At 33.1% G+C, this 16,413-nt stretch overlaps 1 protein-coding gene across 3 annotated transcripts in view; it reads left to right on the forward strand.

Annotated features, from left to right (window-relative positions):
• The window catches only part of LOC145259121 (nucleolar protein 4-like), a 1,685,616-nt gene that overhangs the window by 1,301,945 nt on the left and 367,258 nt on the right, over positions 1-16,413 (forward strand). The gene's annotated exons all lie outside the window — the stretch shown is intronic.

Consider the following 16,413-nt stretch of genomic DNA (forward strand, 5'->3'; position numbering starts at 1 on the left):
CATTGAATATTAGCCCAATATATTCCAGTCTGTAATCAAGTAGGCAATGCCTAGTAAAATGGTATCGTGACAATAAAATTGTTACTACATGACAGTGCCAGTAAAATTGAACGATATTTTACTTTAACTTTCCTATAGTTTAAACAATACAAATTATAATATTATTTTTTTTTACTGCTTTTTCACCTAAAAAATTCACGGTGCCACTTAGATAGATGTAACTACCGTTTAATACATTTTTACGGGGCTACTATGTAGAAAGTTGAACGGTAAGATGTCTATTAACATTACACTTGGACTTCTGCATGCCACTTATTGTCAGGGAAGCAGGGACCAGGGAGAAAATTTCTAACTGTAGTAGTTTGAGGAAAGAAACTATTAAGCAGAATGATTTTCAGCATCCAGAGATCTCTAGAAGTGTTTTTGTACTTGTCAGGTAAGTCCAGGGTATTTATGTCGGGTACGTATAAGGTTAGAGTGTGGTTAACAGTGCAGGGATCTAGTAGGTTGGCAACTCTTTATTGAACGCTGTCTATGAATGAGAGCCTATTAGCAGATACGACAGCCTTAATGCAACAACACTATTCAATGTATGGGCGAATGTGTGGTCTTGTCGAGGTACAAAATACTCTCAACTTATGTGTCAGCTTTTGGCAAAGAGATAACAAATCTCTAATACGTATGCAATTAATTGTAAAAATAGCATTCATACATTTTTTGTATAAAAGTTGTACCAAATCCGTATTGAGATTTTATGATAATAATAATTTTGATGCAAAAGTATATCAAGTCATGTAACTTCGGCCTTTTTTTTTCGTTATCACCAGCTTACATTTGCATTGTTTGCAAATTCTATCTTATCAGCAGCAAAATGATGCAATGAATAAATAAAATTTATTAATTACGGAAACTGCTTATGATAAGTATATACTGATTTGAAAAACAACTTGTAGTTTATTGGGGAGCAGTCCAGTGGTAATGTTTCCCGAATGGGAAGTTTTAGGATAAGTAACTTAACTTTCTGTCTATAAATCCCGTTGGTGTAAGGCACACAAAGAAAGAGTGAAATATGTTTTTCAGCTGTCGTAGAAATATGATTTGTTGCTATGAATGTCTTTCTAGAAAGAACCAGAGGGCGGGACTCAATCGTTGAGGTGACGATAGAGAAGAGAAAATGGCAATGTTTATTAGTCTGTGAGTAATCGGCCTATTGAGAACACAGGGAATTATTCATCATTAGATCGCGAATTCAATTTTATTCACTGGTAAAGCAAGAATGAGTGCTCTCAACAAAACCCTCATCAGCAGTGGCAGCAGTACGCGGTCGTGGAACGTATCTGGCTAATATAGACAGAACATTGCATCAGAAACCGGAAACATTAACAGTCGATACAACTGCACCGTTGTCCGACAACCAACGCGATGTGGCCTCGGTGGTAAAGCAGAGTAAGAACAGACAATTACTTGCTTTTTTTTTTGTTGTTCAACGTTTACGTCCTCGTCCTCTCTTTACCTCTGTGACGTCCCTCACATTGCCGTCTGCCCGAACGTCATCCACGCCTATAACGTGATCTTCTTAAAGTCTGTCCCCCCCATCCCGGTGACGTCAATTCGCATGCATTTATATACGCACGTACGCGCTATGTTACACAGTGATTCAACCTACGTTTACATTCTTAAAATATTCTTTTTTTTACTTCCCTGCCGTTTTATTTATTTATTTTTCACCAGGGATTTTGCTTAAAGATCCCAGTGCAATTATGTAATTTCAAGACACATGTTCCAAAATAGTAATCATTCCTTGCGACAAAGTGTTTGAATAAGATGAAGGAATGCAAAAGTTATTTTTTGTAAAAACATCTTGAAGCAAGCAGATGTTCAACAGATGTACACAATTCATATTCAAACTATGTGTTATTTAATACCTGTTATAACTGTCGTCATAAACTTAGTTCGTATTATAAACTGGGCAGCTATAATGAGGAGGTCATTATCTTATTCACAAAATAACTTTCTTAAGGACACGATTCCGTTGGTTTCCTCCGTATTTTCTCTTTCGTCTAGATATACACCAGTTCAATCTTTGCAATATCGAAGAGTTTTACAGCCTTTTCGTAATTAAATACTTAAATACATTTTATGGTATTGTTTACTAAGATATCGAAAAAAATGTTTAGATTAAGAGGTATCAAAGGCTTGGTGCCAATCAGCACAATACTGGCAACGCTTATAATCTTAAATCTACTGTTTATATGTGTAGTAGCAATAGTTGACTGTTAAACCCACAATAAAACAGAATATTCAAGTGGTGTTTTATGCCAAAGTTTCCTCGGTTACTATTTAATCATATAAGTTAAACCGACAAAAACATGAAATATTTGGCATAATTGACAATCAAATTATAGCAATTATAGCGGTGTAATTTTTAAAATTTCAGGCTAACATGCACATTCACACACACATACGCATATATATATATATATATATATATATATATATATAGAGAGAGAGAGAGAGAGAGAGAGAGACGTGCGGCGTTCCAAAAGTAAAGTACTCTATTTTTATACCACCCAAGTGGATAAGAGAGGATTGTAAATTGCATTGTTAGGTTGACTGAACTTATTTCTGATATGAGCGTTCCATTTCTCTCCTGCAGATATTGACGGTATGAGTTTGTTTAAAAGCCAACTTCTGTCAAAAATATGAAGCGGAAGTAGAGATGTGCCATTAAATTTCGTCCATATAGAAAAAAAAAATTCTATCGATTAACATTCGCCTGTTGAACATTTATGAAATCGATGCTGTTGGTGTCCTCAGAGATGGGTTTGCTGATGTCAATCTGGCAACAGAGATCTGAGTAACATATCGTGCTCCGGATTCCTATGCGCCGCCACCACACTATCGTTGGCAAAAATGCGTCGAGAACGTTTGTGACTATGTAGAAAAACAAATTTTAAAGTACAAAGTGTCACTCGCTTTAATGTTACCACTCCTGTCTTCCTAGTTCTTCGGTGTTTTTTATTTAAAAAGTAGGATGCATTCTTTTCAGAATTGACCTCTTACATATATATATATATATGTGTGTGTGTGTGTTTGCGTGCGTGTTCGAATGAAATGGAGTGATTATAGAGATGGACGGTGGCATTGGCGTGTCACGTATAAGTTCACTCCGGGTTGTCTGATCACTTTTACTAATACTCTTAAACCCATCTTTCCGTCAACAACACATATGTGTGTTTAATAATAGGACAGACTGGATTCTTTGGTCTTGCAGTTGATTACAGTCTATCATAGCGACTTAAACTTCAAAGGACAATATGAAAATTGAAGTCATATTGGCCAAAAAATAATACAAATATGAGACCGATCTTTGAGAGGTTGCTGATGTAGACGAAATCGGGCCTCGTGATATTCAACATTTTTCATTATGAGTTTTCTTGGTGAGAATTTTATGGCAATAAGGAAAATTTAGGAAGTTATTCTACCCAAATGGTACATTGTCCCCTTTTTAAGCTTAGACACCGTGATATCGGCTACGGCAACAGATGATTGCCCTGTATGGGTGTGAAAAACATTCATGAAACCTAAACTTACTCAGGTTTATGGCAAATTCATGGCCCCTAGTCATGTCGAAGTCGTGGAGAAAATGGATATTTTTTTAAGTTCACAGAGACAGTAAAAATCATATTTCCATTGAAAAAATAACAGCATAACATTATCATGGATTCGAGTTTAATTTAATTATAACTAATATTGAAAAACTCCTTTTTATAAAATCTGCTCTTTGTTTATACATCTTATACATATGTATATAAAAGTGAACTTGATTCGTCTCTACGAAACTACCCTGTCAATTTCTAGTCCACACATGTGAAACCTGTTATGGAGAGGATTTGAACATTTTGAACAAATACTATGTGGTTTCGAGTCGGTGAATATAGCTGCTAGACGGTTAAAATTGAAAAGAATTGAAACTTGGCAGACGTAAGTCGAATGTATATGTTATGTCTACGCTTGCGCAAATATACACTTATGCATATAAAAGCGTTATTGTTAAAGTTTTTATACGCGCGTGGTTTTAGATAATTACGAGTAATGCTGAAGAATTTTATCTGATTCTAGCTGATGACACCGGTGATATAATACCTTTAATATGACATTTTAATTCATGTACACTTCATATTTATTATTATAGAGCCACTTATGCGTGTATGTGTGAGTAATGTTCAATAAAACACACTCATCTTAATACATAGATTATTATACAAAATGCCTATGATTATGTTAAATGCACTTATCTACAGTGTCTTCTCGGTCTGTTATACATGCGTTAGAAGATTTCACTATAACACTTCACCTTTTAGCGTAAAACATGTATATCAGTATATCGCATAAAAAGCTATATACAAGTGTTAACTGATTCTTTTTATACCTTTCGAATCTCTTTCTCTCTGCTGTTGTATTATTATTATTATTATTATTATTATTATTATTATTATTCATACAAACATAATATCCCAAACTTTGTGATTAAACGCACTCTCTTGGGACTTTACAGTAACTTTTAAAAGGTTTCTTTACTCGAGAACATCATGCAGATATCGATACTGGGGCGTTTTAAATAAATAAGGAAGTGGCTAATCCACGGAGAATTCCGTTCTTCGGGCAGTTGCACTACAAATATCGATTGTCAACTTACAAATTAATATACATTTGGTGGACGCCTTTACACGCGCCTTTCATACGAGCAAGGAAATCGTTTGGTATAAAAACAAAATGTACCTTTGATGTGTTTTGTCGTGTCACTTAAGCCTTGATCGACCGTTTAGTTCACATGATTCAATTTATAAAACCAAAGTTAGCATTAGATATATCTTAAAAGAAAAGCAAGAAGAAAAATTCAATGTTGTTGACGTCTTTTTATTCGCCTTTTTCATGATTGCTGTTTTTTTATCGTTAATCCACACTGACGTTATTCCGTTTGAAGTAAACTCTAATGGCCATAAAACCCTAATTGTTCAGGTAGAAAAATACTTTTCAAGTCAATATCTTCGCACGAATGTATCAGTTGATTTTTTTTAACATGTACGGCCAGCTTTCCTTAGCCTGTCCTTCTCTCATATAGAGAAGTTTAACCTGTATGAAACTTCTTGTTTAAACGGCGGGGGGAGAAACATATGTGACGTTAGAACAAGGATTTATTAACTGGGTCACCATTTTCATTTGTTATAATCATTGCATATAGAACATATTACACACATATGGTTGTTTACTCCTTTTTCAGCTGGGAAATACTTCGGAGATAAAATTTAGTAGCTTGTAATATGTAATTCAAACCCCTTCTATTAAGCGTAACAGCAATACTCTTTCGTAAACATAATCGAATACTTTCTGTTATCAACATTAATAACAAAGCATGAATAAACAAATACATTTATTAAAATATAAGATTATGTAGTACTATCACTACGCTTAAGTCAAATAAAAACCTAAAAATCATATTCGTAATATTTGTTTTATAATATAAGTGTATGTACATGCAGTTAGATATTCGGGATCACTTCTAATGTTTTCCCCGGAAGATTCTATCTAAACACGCTATTAATTTTGATATGAATTGTTCTTTACATTTTATTTCCATAGAAAACACAGACACGCACACACAGAGACAACCATACACTAATACACGCACGTCCTGTATATATATATATATATATATATATATATATATATATATATATATATATATATATATATATATATATAATGTATGAGAGATAGATAGATAGATAGATAGATAGATATGTCTGTGTTTACTAAAAAGGAAATCTGATTTTAAAATGCTTGCTTAGTCATTGTCGAAAATCGTAAGCATTCGTGAAATTAACCAAATTCTGTCCAACACGCACACAAAAAATAAAATAAAATACAAAAATATAAAATAAAAGCAAGAGACCAAAATATATATTAAAAAAAAATCAAGCTTGGGAAAAATGTCTCCACCCATTTTAGAGGTGTCAGGTTTTTTGTATTATTGACATAAACAAAACGCCATCTGGTAAGTTAGTTATCCTTTAATAAATGCAGATGCGCTGAAACTATAGCAACATTACCTCTTACACCTCTCCCCATTTACATTACGTATACATTTCGTTGAAGTATCGGTTCAATTCCGATTGTAAGCAATATCGAACTTGGCTATCACTTAAATGGGTTACTATAACACCAGCTCGGAAGTGCTCAGTTGATTTTACCCTGCAAGACCCTTTAACAAATAGCCTGTTCGTACTGGTTTCATCTTACTGTAGTAATGAGAAAGTATTTTTTAATATTAAATTCAGAAGTGGTTCCTATTGCAGCTATATTCCGGTCGGGAGAGGATGATTTTTATAACGTTAATTTGATCAGTTGTTTTGCAGTGATATTTTCTCGCTTTCCTATATACAGCGCTTGTTTTTCGAATGATCACTTACGCAATACTGACCATCTTCAACGTCGGCTGAGTTGATAGAAATAAAAACTGTGTCATTAACCAATGTTTTCATACCGAATATACGTGTAAAACAGTGAACAAACTCGGATGTTAATAGTTATAAAGTTAACTAGTCTAAAAGGTGAAAGACTTTGAAATCCACCAACCATAATTTATTTGCATTCAGCATTATTTTCTCCGGCATTGGAAGAATCCAAAATTGAAAAGAAATAAAACTCGAAGAAAGAAAAAAGCACGGGGGACAGTTAGAAATAAGAAAAATCTGTAAGGATCTTCGAAAACAAATACAATTTCTAAGAATCAAATCAAAGTCGAAATACAGAATGGAACAGGAAGAAAAACGTAAAGGAATGCAAATAAAACGCTGAGAAAATCGAAGGTGGTCCCCAAAGTAAGCATAAAAGAATAAAAAAAAGAAAATTCCGTTTTCGCAAAGCGAATTTAGGTGATTTTCAGCAAAGGCTCTTCTGACAGCGAACCTTGTAAATTTGGCATGAAATCTGATCTTGGACAACTCAAAGGACATGGAGACGACGAAAGGAATAAACGAAAGTTCTCGACGAAAGGTCAAAGCGATTCAGTTGTTGCCTTATTACAAGAATAATAAAAAAAAAGAAAAACGAAGGATTGGATGGTGGGGTGTCGGAGGGAGAGATTATTAAGGAGGTGCACCATGCGTATGTGTATGTAGTACATGGTTATAATAGCCGGTCTACTGAAGATAAAGGGAGCGAGAAGATCACTGTGGGGGATGAGTGGCTTTTAAAGAGTAAGATGAAGAACCGGCGGTCGGCGTGGGTGCTGGAGTAGCTGATGACTTGACGACGTTTGAACTAGAGAAGCAGAAAAGAAAATAACAAAATAAAAGAAAAACAAAAAATGTGTAAAGGCACAAAAGGTCAAAATGAAAATTTTGTGGGACAATTTTAGGAGAGCTCTTCTTCGGTCATGAAGGTTTTAGTAAGAAAAAGGTTGGTTATTATTACACCCGGGTGGTGGGAAACAGGAGTTAGATCTTTTAATAGGGCATACTTCTAGTCGGGGATGTAAAAATGATAATCACCTCCAAGAGGAGACTAATGTTTTTTTTGTTGTTTGTTTGTTTTTGTCTGAATTCATATTTCTTGTTGAGTTATAGAATTTGACGATGTATGAATTATACGGTATTGGAGATAGCATCTTGGCTAATGAAATCGGTTTGTTTAGTTCAAATAATAATAGATCTATTATGGCCAGTTGCGCTTTACTACTCTTGGGAAATGTATCACTATCCCTATATATAGCAGTAAAATAGCCACGTGTTTCATAGAACCGTTTGCAATAAGAGTTTACCTTTTCCTCGCCCTGTTTACATTACATAGACATTTTGTTGAAATAACGACTCTTTATCGTTGGTAAAGAGTATCAAATGCGGTCAGTACTTAACTAGGTGACTCTTTAATAACAACTGAAGAATTAATCCCACGTAAAACAGACGCAGTAAACGGCAACACATGGAAAAGCAATTCTTAAGACCAAATTTAAATGTTAGTTATTAAAAAAAACGGTTAAGAGTATGGAAAAAAATCAAATTAAATTCATTCGCTTGTAAAGGCGGGTAACCCAGCTAACAAATAGACGGGTACCCTCAAACGTTTTATTCTCTTATATCGCTCTCAATATGTGGGTATTACTCCTTAGCTATCCTCCCTTAAAATGGAGACAACACTAATAGGGTTTCCTGGACATTATATGGGTTTTAGTTTGTTTGTTATAACAGTAGTATTTTAATTTTAGATACTTAAATTTCAACTTTTATGTGATACGTGTGTGTGAGTTTCTCTAAGCAAGTGGTCGCCATAAGAAAAAGAAAACAATACTGATAAAATGACTGTTGCGTTTACATATATACATAAATTAATTTTTCACATAAATGTTTGTCAAATGCAAACATGAAGGGAGATCTGACAACACATGAAAACAGGGCTGAAAATTTCAGGCAAAATTACTAAGCACAACTCCCGGTAAAAGTCACTTAACACAATCAAAATAAACATGGTTATCAGGGTAAACATCTTAGAAGTATGGACTATAGAAACAAACGGGAGTAATGTTTTAATTGTCTGTGAACAATTCTCGATACCTTATTTTTATCTAAGAGAAAAAATGTCTAAATATTGAGATCGATAAAAGGATCATCGTTAAATATCAATGCACGATATTGGAAATGAATATTTAGTTGCACAATTTTCAGTCGTGAAAAGCATATGAAAACACATCCACAGCTGAAGTAGAACATCTCTACTAAGTTCAAAATAAACATTATGGAAACAGATCAAGCCTTGACTTTAAAATCTCATACTACACATGTTCGTATTTTGTACTTTAAATGATTTGAAAATGTTAATAAGGACACAACTTTCATCATACTTTGCCAATGATTGTTTTACAATTATCAATTATAGCTCCGCCTAGATTAAATAGCTTAACACTGAGATTGATACTAATTGAATTAGGTTAATTTAATGTTATGGTATATTAATCGACGTTAAGCCTAACTACTACGAAAATACGTGAGCATATAAGAATACCAGATGTGGCGTGTGTACTTTGCTTATCTCGGCGTGTTTTCAGTTCTCTTCGACTTTATTTCCATTGGAACTCATTACTAACTTGGGAGAGGAATATATCGGAATTGCGTAATCTTGTTTCTAGTATTACACGAGCATGTACACTATATGAAGTATTCATTATCTTTTTACAATGAGCGGTGGTATATCGAAGTGAAACATGGCCAGTCATAGTTGACGGTATGCGTTGCATGAAGTGAAATAATATGCGAATGATACGATGGATATGCAATTCAAGTTTTAAATACAGGTTTTGTTCTGATGATCAAAGAGGGAGATAAAATCGTGCCGATATAGTTTGATGCGTGCAAAAGAGAAGACTTTGGTGGCATGGCCAAATCAAGAGAACTGGGGACGATGTTGTGATAGGATACAAATTCGTAGCTCTTCTTGTTTTGTGGGGTTTGCGTTCGCGTCAGACATGGATGGAATAAAAACATTTTAAAAATCACCTACATAGGGGTTGGAAATAGACCCTCAGAAGCATGTGTATTCGGAAGCTACATTTATAAGTGTACTTGAATAAGTATATTTCAGAAGAAAAGCTGTACGAAAACAGTTTGGTTGAGGATAACGTAAATGCCAAGAATGCATAGACTGAATCGGCAGCAACAACTGTTCTTCGGGACAAGATCAAAGTGTAGTATCTGCTCTTCAGATACTCCACTTCAATTACTTGTTCTCTGTCAGTGGAGGAGAAATCCTCCACGACTGAGACAATTTTGTATTTTTGTTCCTTTTCTCCACGTTAAAAACCGACCCTGTGTCTAACTCTGTCCCGTGGGGAGGCATTGTAAATAGGAACTGTTGAATGTCTGTGGGTTCTGCCAGTTAGTATTAACCAAGTGAATAAGTACAGAATTCTTTCGGAGAAAAATAAAAAAAAAATATGAGGATGAAAATGACCAGAATGAAGTGAAATAACGTTTTGGGTAGCTTATATAGAGTAGGTGAAAGGATCTAAAAAATGTGACCTCCCACCTCAAAACACTTAAAAAAAAACACATAAAAACAGGATGTGCTTTCTACGAAATGATCGGTGTAGCGGGGAAAGAGATTCACTCATCTTTAAATCTCTCTGACCTTCAGACATGTCTGTTCATCGCTGCAAATTTGGGACAACGTAGTAAAGACTAGATTACGTGAAAGTGATGGGGTCGGGTCGTCTCCTTCTAAGCGACCAAAGGGGGGGGGGCATGGTTTTAAGAAAAAAAAAGGTCAAGTAAAAGAAGTAAAGCAGGGGAAATTCTAGCAAATAGAAATTATAAATATGAAAATAAGTGTTTCTTGTTCTGTCGGCATATTTTTTAATCTATCAGTCTCTTTTTTTTTCTGCTAGGAACAAACTAACGTCTTTTTAGATAAGACATTTATGCTTAATGAGGGCTGAGATAGTAAGGGGAAGGCGCTAAAGGCTTTGAACAATAACACGCTTGTGTGATAGTGATAAGCGGCATTATAATTTAAGTAGTACACTCGAGGTTTCCTCATTTTTTACTTTCAGTGACAACACGTAAAATATAGCGTTAATATGTATAGAGTGGGTTTTAATAGCAACACTATATTTTGAAAGTGTGAAACGAAGTCTATTTTTCTAAGAATAGAGATATCCTTCAGTACTCGGATGCCGCTCTATTTTTTTTTCTCCGAGATTGTACTTCAAGTATAATAATAAAGTTATATAGTCAGTTTTAAAGCAATGGCATATTTCCATGAATAAGGGAGAGGAGGAGACACGTATGGGTTGAAAACGCACACACACAAATTTCCATGCATGCATGATTCCTCTAAAATGTTATTAATGTATATAAATTTAATTTTGTTGAATGAGTTTCCTTTGAAAATATGAGCCATTCATTGAAATTATCTTAATGGCGACTGCTCCGACGAACTATAAGCCCTTGTACGCCCTCGACGTAAATCCCCCCGATAAACCCAACAAGCAGCAAAATCCCACCTCTACACAGGGGTCCCTAGATGTAATAAAGACTTCTACTTTAATAGTTTTATCCCCAAGACTGCTAGACTTTGGAACTCCCTTTCAGGTCCCTGCTTTCTCAATTATACTGACATGCAGAAGTTCAAGTGTAATGTGAACAGACATGTCGCTGATCAACTCTCTATATAGTATCTTGCAACTTATGTCCCAGCTATTAGCCCCCTACATCAAAGTGGAACTGTGCCTGGTTTGTGGGATAAGAATTTAATTGTAAATTTTAATTTATAGAATATAAATCCTATTGCTCTGCTTAAAAACAAATGAGCTTTTTCATCTTGATGGAATGGTCATATACATATGAATACTAATAATCATTTACTTGAATGTTACAAATCTTTTTAATTTGTAAACTTAAATTATAAATTTTTCTCCTCAAACTTTATGTAGTATATATATATATATATATATATATATATATATATATATATATATCCTCTGATAAATTTGTTATAGTTTGTGTATTGATATTCATATTAAAACCCGTTTCTCTTTTTATTTAAAAAGAAAATACAATTTTGTTATATATGGATCGTGGAATTACATTCATCTGTAAAAGATCTAGCTAATTTGCATATTCTTTTAAACATTCATTTTAATTAATTCCCTATTAGTTTTTTTTTTTTCGGATTTCTTACGGGATGATACTCTTTAACTATCAACTATAATTATATTCATGCAGATTGCCTTCATGATTTATACTTGCGTAATACTTGCATAATATTTGCGTAAAAAGGTTATAGTAAACATCATCATTCAATACGTATCGCAAAAACAAAAACAAACAACATCCAAGTAAATCGCGATATATCGAATGAGTCGTGCGAGATGGACCAGCGGATAAAGGATTTACGCTCATTACCGTTGGGTCCCGATTTCGAATCTCGCTAGAGTCAGCCACTCTGATAAGTCGTAAACAACGAAACACGGGTCAGTGGATAATTATATTTTTAAAATAATATATATATATATATATATATATATATATATATATATATATATATATATATATATATATTTGTATAAAAAATGTTGCCTACTAAACACTTCTTTCAGTTTTTGGCCCACTAACATGCAACTTAATATCTATTGTATTCGAACCCATGCGAATCATTATATTTGAGTTTGAGCCTGGGGAAAATCGATGCAAAAGGGTGAACATAAAAAAAATGGTATTTGCGAAGTGAAGATCGAACAGCGGCATTACAAATATGTACATGTAACGCAATAGCTATTGGTTCATATTTTAATTTTTTGCCTTGCAACAAACATGTCTTTATAGCTCAGGCATTAACGTCAAAGGAAAAAGTAAATCGTGAGCTAAGCATTTTGGTTTCAGTTCTCGGTGGTGGCGCATGTGTCATTTTTTTTATTTTTAAAAAATAATTACTATATAATAAATACGAAATTTGCATTAATCGCAATATCATATTTAAGCATATTTATGAACCGAGCAATGACATGTCTATATATATATATATATATATATATATATATATATATATATATATATATATATATATATATATATATACACGTGTGTTTGTGAGAAATCCTTGTTTTTTTTAACTATTTATTTATAAACTATATTTCTATAAAAATAGTCGTGTAAAACTTTCTTCAACAAATGATAGACGAATACCTTCAATAATCCAAAGGCAGTCGATATACCGTAAAATCATACAATGAAATCAAACCGATGCAATGATCTTTCAGTCTCTGTTCATATTAATCATTCCATCTTACTGGCTACCTATCTTATTCACCTGATACTATCTGTCTATGAAATGTGAAGTTTCAATATTTCTGATTTTCATTCTTTTTGTTTTTAAAGTTCCTCATCAAAATGATGATGATCCGGATCTTTAACTCTCCACTCACTCCTTATTACGATATCTTCAGGACTTTTAAAAAAAATTATCTTGAGAAAAAAGAAAAAAAAAAGAAGAAATAGAAACAAACAAAAGAGGATTCGACTTAGCTGAACGGAGACAAAACCCGACATTACCGGGTTGATCTTAAACGCCCCGAGGCATATTTTAATACGAAGTAAAAGAAAAACGCAATAATTTTCCATTTATCTTCATCTGTCAAATCGAATTTATAAATCAAATTAGATTTATCGTAACATCATCTGATATCTTTCTTATTACTTTCTGTAAAAACGGAAATAATCCAGAAAAAAAAAACGTTAGTAGTTAAAACAGAGAAATCGCTATTAAAGATGCAAAACTTTTGTAAAAATTAAATACGTATTAGTGAGCAAGACCCTCGCTTTATGTGATTTTGGTGTCAACGATGAATCTTTTAAATAAAGGAGAAATTGTATTTATAGACCGTGGGTAGGTGTAAGGTAGCATGCAATTTTTTGGTTTTTGTTTTTTAATATTTTTTTTTGTAACATATCTAATACGTTAATCTATCAGGACCAAAGATCCAACATCAATACAATCAATGAAATTATATGGATGCAATATAAATGGACTTTTAGCGGTTGAATATGTTACTGATGATATACGTGCTCTAAAAGTGCAAACCAATTTTTATTGAGCTTAAATTAATCTGGCAATATTTAAAAACAGTTTTATTGAATATAAACATTTCAAGCATATATCTTATATTATCAAAATGTACACACACAAACACACATATATATAATGTAAATACAAGAATTTATTAAATTTTTTTTTACAAACACTTTAGGAAGAGTAAAAAATAAAAACATTTCTTTTTCGGAAAGGAAACACAAATAAACTGGATTGTCCTTAATCCAGGGAGTTTCGAAAGCAATACCTTTCTTCTCATCAGAGGAGAGGAGTAAGTAAAATATGGAATAAGATTTTGCTTGTAAAGTACTTAATGAAACGCAAGTATGAAGTAGATTATACTAACGTAAAAGTGAAAAATTGAAAAGCAAAGGGAGTTCGAGAAAACGAAAAATAATTTCATATGAATGCGTGTTCAAATCAATGATGAGTGGTAAAATCCAAATTTTAAGTAAAAGTAAAGAATCGAAAGACATCCCATGTTATATATTAAAACATGGCGGAATGGAAATATATTAAAGGTTTCTCTTCCAATTTTCGGATTTTAATCATGTAAAATCAGACTTCATTTCCTTTTGATGGATTGATTGTTGGTATTTCTTCTGCTGAGTTAAGGACATAATAGATTCACTGATTAATATAATAATTAAGTGATTATTTTTTGCGCTACGAAACAGATCCTGTCAAAAATTGTAAATGCCAACTGAATTAAAGGAATAAATTATGAGATGGTCAACATCTTCGATTTTGGAATATAGTTTTTTGTCATTTATTCACTATATCGCTCGGTAATTATATGGAGCTTCTTAAATAAGGATTGGTGTATATTATAAGAATATATATTTCTACAGATATATATATATATATATATATATATATATATATATATATATATATATATATATATAAGCTTTATTAACTCCAACAAGGCATATTTCCACTGACACTTTTAGGATACTGCTACTAGGCACCAGATGTACAAGGGAATTCTAAGTGGTGAATAAGATGCTTGTTCGCATTACATTTAGATTTTTGCATGATGGTACAGTACCGCAAAATCAGAACCTACAGAGTACTTCTAAGGCAAGCGGTTTGCGAAGAGAAGCTGTTAGAGAGGATGCTTTGCGGCAATACTCTGCTGGTTATTGGGCTTATCAGTGTTAATATGTTGAGGGTTTCCAAGCGCAATAAGTTTATCAAAGCACATTTCGTATAAGTATTTGTAAAACAACTACGGGGTTAAAACATTGCGGTAATAGGACAAGAAGTGAAGCTTGCTAGATAGAGCGGGGCGTAAGACTAATGAAATGATTATATCAGATTTTCTATAATTAACTATAAACAACTGAAACCCAACTTTATAATCGAAATGGAAATATAAAAAAAAAAAGATCTTATTCTCAGCATACCAATTTTGTATTTTCGGTGAAGATAAACTGACATCATAGAAAAATGAAACTATGGAAAGCAATTTTTTACTCCATCTCTGTTTCCCGGGATTTTATCTATTAAACAGTGGTTATAAATGTGCATGACTGGTAGTTGATGGACAAGACGTGGCATTGCTTAATTGCTTGATTATTTCCCCTTTCTTTGCAATAGAATGTGCAACAATCGGTGATATATAACGAGACGCAACAGAGAATTCACTTCTTTTCCCTTTCGGTCTTTCAAACGAACGAACTAATGAGGAATTGTTTGCTACATACACACATTTAACGATATGTAAGACATTTTCAATCGATTTTCACACGAAACATTTTCAATATCTTATAAACAAAAATTTGTACGCATTTTTATTAAGGTTATTGTATACAATTGCATGTATACTGTCTCAAAGCGAGCTGTATGGGAAGATTTTGTTTACATACATTATTGTTTTTTTTGTTGTTTCATTTTTAAATGCTTGCATTAAATCATGGATACGGGAAAAGCAATGTCCAGGTGTCAGTTATTCCTCTTGTATTAGCCGTAATTCTCGACGTTTCGTAAAGTTATGTTAGAAACATATGGTTTAGCATTGTTGTACAAGAGAGGAAAGAAAAATGATTTCAAAACTCTAATATTTTCGGGAAGCTGGGACGTCATTTAAAGACGGGGGGATGATGGGCTGCTTAGACCCCCTATTTAAAGCTAATAAGGTCGGAAGCAAGATCATTAACTATAAATGGACTTTTATTAGATGAATAGATGAAATATATTTTGAATCAATGACATCATACTTACACTAGTCTACGCAAAACATCAATAAAACATCCCATGAACAACCACAATTATGACACTAATTTAAGAAATATGTAGCATTTCTAAAGGGAAACACAAGACAATATTCCGCTTTTTATATTAAGTGACGGAAATGCATCATCATCATAATAATCATCGCTCTCAACACGAGTGTCGATTGAGACTAGCATTGGTGATCAGTTGAGCATATGTACGAATCTAAGTTCATCTTGTTCAATAATTATGTTAAACATTAAGAAACATTATCTTGTAAGTCCCTTTTTCCTGTTTGGTTTCGTCAAGAAAAAAAAACTCATTAAACCATTTTCTTAATTAACATTTTTTCTTCTGCTGAAGTACATTCTCGAGAACTTCAGTTTCAATTTAATTTTTATAATGAATTCACCTTTTATTGGCGATGACAGCTGACTAAATAGACATCTTATTTCTTAAGACACATTGCCAGTTTGGTATAGTAACCAATTACGAGATTTCGTGTATATAACGATGTATGCTATCGGATCGCTTGGTCTCAAAAACTAAGAT

This window comes from Euprymna scolopes, chromosome 3 (assembly GCF_053919585.1).
Source record: "Euprymna scolopes isolate OS-2025 chromosome 3, ASM5391958v1, whole genome shotgun sequence".
Classification (NCBI taxonomy): domain Eukaryota; kingdom Metazoa; phylum Mollusca; class Cephalopoda; order Sepiida; family Sepiolidae; genus Euprymna; species Euprymna scolopes.